The sequence below is a fragment of the Schistocerca cancellata genome, unplaced genomic scaffold (genome assembly GCF_023864275.1).
Source record: "Schistocerca cancellata isolate TAMUIC-IGC-003103 unplaced genomic scaffold, iqSchCanc2.1 HiC_scaffold_17, whole genome shotgun sequence".
Lineage (NCBI taxonomy): Eukaryota > Metazoa > Arthropoda > Insecta > Orthoptera > Acrididae > Schistocerca > Schistocerca cancellata.
In genome coordinates this window covers 17501-22500 of record NW_026046082.1, presented here as the reverse complement: position 1 = coordinate 22500, position 5000 = coordinate 17501, and the positions used below count along the sequence as shown (strand labels likewise).

The 5000-nt window shown below is 56.0% G+C and overlaps 3 non-coding genes across 3 annotated transcripts in view; all 3 read right to left on the bottom strand.

The window, feature by feature from the left end:
* LOC126110449 (large subunit ribosomal RNA) overlaps nucleotides 1-211 on the bottom strand; it is a 4222-nt gene extending 4011 nt beyond the window's left edge. The window contains exon 1 of the ribosomal RNA XR_007523799.1: nucleotides 1-211. This exon is cut by the window's left edge and continues 4011 nt beyond it. This is a non-coding gene — a ribosomal RNA (large subunit ribosomal RNA).
* Nucleotides 212-400: 189 nt separating this feature from the next.
* On the bottom strand, nucleotides 401-555 carry LOC126110454 (5.8S ribosomal RNA). The gene has a single exon (XR_007523803.1). It is a non-coding gene; the product is annotated as a 5.8S ribosomal RNA (ribosomal RNA).
* Nucleotides 556-908: 353 nt separating this feature from the next.
* LOC126110445 (small subunit ribosomal RNA) lies at nucleotides 909-2817 on the bottom strand. The gene has a single exon (XR_007523796.1). It is a non-coding gene; the product is annotated as a small subunit ribosomal RNA (ribosomal RNA).
* Between the last annotated feature and the right edge of the window lie 2183 nt (nucleotides 2818-5000).

The following is a 5000-nucleotide window of genomic DNA, read 5'->3' as shown; positions in this document are numbered from 1 at the left end:
CTCATTCAAGTTGGACTTGGGCTCGGCGCGAGGCGTCGGGGTAGTGGACCCTCCCAAACACCACATGCCACGACAGGCGGCAGCCTGCGGGGTTCGGTGCTGGACTCTTCCCTGTTCGCTCGCCGCTACTGGGGGAATCCTTGTTAGTTTCTTTTCCTCCGCTTAGTAATATGCTTAAATTCAGCGGGTAGTCTCGCCTGCTCTGAGGTCGTTGTACGAGGTGTCGCACGCCACACCGCCAGCCGGCTGTGCACGCTACCGAGAAAGTACCGGTATGCGAACCGCCAGGCGACGGGCGCGCATCGCACGTTTAAGGAGACGCGGCCGGCCCCACAGGCGGCCACGACACTCCCAGGTCTCCGAAGGCGGGACAAACGCCGCGCGCTTCAGTATACGTAGCCGACCCTCAGCCAGACGTGGCCCGGGAACGGAATCCATGGACCGCAATGTGCGTTCGAAACGTCGATGTTCATGTGTCCTGCAGTTCACATGTCGACGCGCAATTTGCTGCGTTCTTCATCGACCCACGAGCCGAGTGATCCACCGTCCTGGGTGATCTTTTTTGTTTAGTTTCCACTGTCTCTTTCAAAACAGTTGCATAGGCGGGACTGAGGCGTTTGACGGCCCCTGTTCCAGCGTTCTGTGTCCAACGGCCTCACGGCCGATGGGCGTCGTACGGCTCCACACCGGAGCGGACAGGCACTCGGGCGAAAGTCATTCAAAACCGGCGCCAGGCGCCAGGTGCCGCAGGCCAGCCGCTCCAGAGCTTCAGCGCTCGTACCACACAACATTTTGTCCGTTAGTTTTGAGAGGCACGCGTGGTTCCGCACGCGGCGCACGGCTGCTGCCGTACAGGTAGCGTGTTGCGCGACACGACACGCACATCGAAAGACATGCAGTCTAGTCGGTAATGATCCTTCCGCAGGTTCACCTACGGAAACCTTGTTACGACTTTTACTTCCTCTAAATGATCAAGTTTGGTCATCTTTCCGGTAGCATCGGCAACGACAGAGTCGATGCCGCGTACCAGTCCGAAGACCTCACTAAATCATTCAATCGGTAGTAGCGACGGGCGGTGTGTACAAAGGGCAGGGACGTAATCAACGCGAGCTTATGACTCGCGCTTACTGGGAATTCCTCGTTCATGGGGAACAATTGCAAGCCCCAATCCCTAGCACGAAGGAGGTTCAGCGGGTTACCCCGACCTTTCGGCCTAGGAAGACACGCTGATTCCTTCAGTGTAGCGCGCGTGCGGCCCAGAACATCTAAGGGCATCACAGACCTGTTATTGCTCAATCTCGTGCGGCTAGAAGCCGCCTGTCCCTCTAAGAAGAAAAGTAATCGCTGACAGCACGAAGGATGTCACGCGACTAGTTAGCAGGCTAGAGTCTCGTTCGTTATCGGAATTAACCAGACAAATCGCTCCACCAACTAAGAACGGCCATGCACCACCACCCACCGAATCAAGAAAGAGCTATCAATCTGTCAATCCTTCCGGTGTCCGGGCCTGGTGAGGTTTCCCGTGTTGAGTCAAATTAAGCCGCAGGCTCCACTCCTGGTGGTGCCCTTCCGTCAATTCCTTTAAGTTTCAGCTTTGCAACCATACTTCCCCCGGAACCCAAAAGCTTTGGTTTCCCGGAGGCTGCCCGCCGAGTCATCGGAGGAACTGCGGCGGATCGCTGGCTGGCATCGTTTATGGTTAGAACTAGGGCGGTATCTGATCGCCTTCGAACCTCTAACTTTCGTTCTTGATTAATGAAAACATACTTGGCAAATGCTTTCGCTTCTGTTCGTCTTGCGACGATCCAAGAATTTCACCTCTAACGTCGCAATACGAATGCCCCCGCCTGTCCCTATTAATCATTACCTCGGGTTCCGAAAACCAACAAAATAGAACCGAGGTCCTATTCCATTATTCCATGCACACAGTATTCAGGCGGGCTTGCCTGCTTTAAGCACTCTAATTTGTTCAAAGTAAACGTGCCGGCCCACCCAGACACTCAATAAAGAGCACCTTGGTAGGATTTCAACGGGGTCCGCCTCGGGACGCACGAACACGCACGAGGCGGTCGCACGCCTTCGGCTCGCCCCACCGGCAGGACGTCCCACGATACATGCCAGTTAAACACCGACGGGCGGTGAACCAACAGCGTGGGACACAAATCCAACTACGAGCTTTTTAACCGCAACAACTTTAATATACGCTATTGGAGCTGGAATTACCGCGGCTGCTGGCACCAGACTTGCCCTCCAATAGATACTCGTTAAAGGATTTAAAGTGTACTCATTCCGATTACGGGGCCTCGGATGAGTCCCGTATCGTTATTTTTCGTCACTACCTCCCCGTGCCGGGAGTGGGTAATTTGCGCGCCTGCTGCCTTCCTTGGATGTGGTAGCCGTTTCTCAGGCTCCCTCTCCGGAATCGAACCCTGATTCCCCGTTACCCGTTACAACCATGGTAGGCGCAGAACCTACCATCGACAGTTGATAAGGCAGACATTTGAAAGATGCGTCGCCGGTACGAGGACCGTGCGATCAGCCCAAAGTTATTCAGAGTCACCAAGGCAAACGGACCGGACGAGCCGACCGATTGGTTTTGATCTAATAAAAGCGTCCCTTCCATCTCTGGTCGGGACTCTGTTTGCATGTATTAGCTCTAGAATTACCACAGTTATCCAAGTAACGTGGGTACGATCTAAGGAACCATAACTGATTTAATGAGCCATTCGCGGTTTCACCTTAATGCGGCTTGTACTGAGACATGCATGGCTTAATCTTTGAGACAAGCATATGACTACTGGCAGGATCAACCAGGGAGCTGCGTCAACTAGAGCTGAGCAGCCGGCCGCCCGGGAGTGTGTCCCAGGGGCCCGCGCGAACACGCAAGCGTCCGCTCAATTATTCTGCAAACAGGAGGAGGCTGAGCTCCCCTGCACAATACACCTCGAAACCCTCTCAGGTCCCGGCGGCGCGCAGCGCCGTCCTAAGTACTTGGTCGGGTTCGAGAGAGGCGCAATCGCCCGGAGTTAGGCGAGTAGACGCTTTAGGTGCGACCACCCGTGCTCCCAACTGAGCTTGCCGCTGCCGACAGAGGCCCGGGAGCGTGCTGTCGTGGCATTGCCGGCGGGAGACAACACGCGCCACCTACGGTGACCGGCAGCTCCAACGCCAGCGCCACAGAAGGGCAAAGGCCCCACGTGGGTGCCGAAGCGAACTCTCCCAGCACAGCGCACGTGCCAACACGTCTGCACAACTGCGATACAAACCACCAGCGAGAACCGCTGGGGCGACCGAGCAGCAGACGGCGTCGCGGCGCCGAGTGCCGGGCGGCGGCGCATCCTCAACGCACACAGTCCTCAGTCGGACCAGCACACTGCAGATGTCCACCGCGCTTCGCACCGGGCCCGCGAGGACCCACTTTGGCCGCCCGGCGCCGCGCGCAGGGTGCCCCGGCGCGCAGCTGCGCCGCCTGCCGCGTCCGTCGGCCGGCGCGCCTGCCACTGGGCGCCCCCACCAGCCGGCTGTAGCGCGTGCGCCCACGCACCGCGCGGCCAGCACGCCGGGCGGCCCCCCCTCACCGGCCGGGGACGGTCCCACCCAGCCACCGCCGCGTATCGCTTCACACACAGATTTGCCCTTACTGATTTACCTCCAGCAACAACAACCGCACCACAATGGGTTTACCAGTTGTTCATTTGCGTTGCGTCACGTCACCAGCAAACGTAGACGTCCATCCCAGTTTGCAAATGCAACGATTATTGCATACCTGTCTGTTAGGTGTCACGACACACTACGTCTGCCCACATACACGCAACAAAATGTGCACGACTAGAGAACACGTGGGAGGTGGCCCCCTACGTATGCGATGTCCATTACGAGACCGACTGTCAACCAGCATCTGTACCATGTCGCAGATGTGGAACGCGGTGCACCATGCTATCACACTGTGTGAGAAGAGACGACTACGTTTGAATACACGCGCCACTACATCAACAGACGGCTCATGCTGATCGCCATCCAGGGCGTCCGTTACTCCCACACGTCTCTATGGCGTACCACACTGCAATGTAGCTGTTATGGGGAGACGGCACGTGGCTGAGTGCACAACATTTGGACCGTATGGTTCGCTGTTGTTGGGCGCAGTCGTACGGTCACACATGTGCCACAGCGTATCATTCAGTACATACGGACCTATGTGCAGTACAATGTGAGGATTAAGCTTACGATATCAGCGGACAGTGGACACAGGCCGTACCACGACGTAGACTGAGCGCTTCGACATGCGAATGCCAGTGAACAGCTGCGAAGGGCATTGAACACGCAAGCACCTGAACGACCAGCGTGCGAAGGCAGGGTGGAGGGGGGGGGGCGATGTACATCCTGCAGTTGTCCACATTACAGTGTACAGCGGGAGCATGTAAAAAGTAAGCAACACTTGCGAAGTGTTCAACATGAAACGACACACAAGAGGGTGGGCGGTGCGAGTAGCGAACTATATTCAGAGGGTTGTGGTTAGACAACACTAGATTAATGTAACGTGTCATATGCCAATTACAGAGCAGGTTAAGGCACAACGTGGGTTAGGTTAAGGCACAACGTGGGTTAGGTTAAGGCACAACGTGGGTTAGGTTAAGGCACAACGTGGGTTAGGTTAAGGCACAACGTGGGTTAGGTTAAGGCACAACGTGGGTTAGGTTAAGGCACAACGTGGGTTAGGTTAAGGCACAACGTGGGTTAGGTTAAGGCACAACGTGGGTTAGGTTAAGGCACAACGTGGGTTAGGTTAAGGCACAACGTGGGTTAGGTTAAGGCACAACGTGGGTTAGGTTAAGGCACAACGTGGGTTAGGTTAAGGCACAACGTGGGTTAGGTTAAGGCACAACGTGGGTTACGTTAAGGCACAACGTGGGTTAGGTTAAGGCACAACGTGGGTTACGTTAAGGCACAACGTGGGTTACGTTAAGGCACAACGTGGGTTACGTTAAGGCACAACGTGGGTT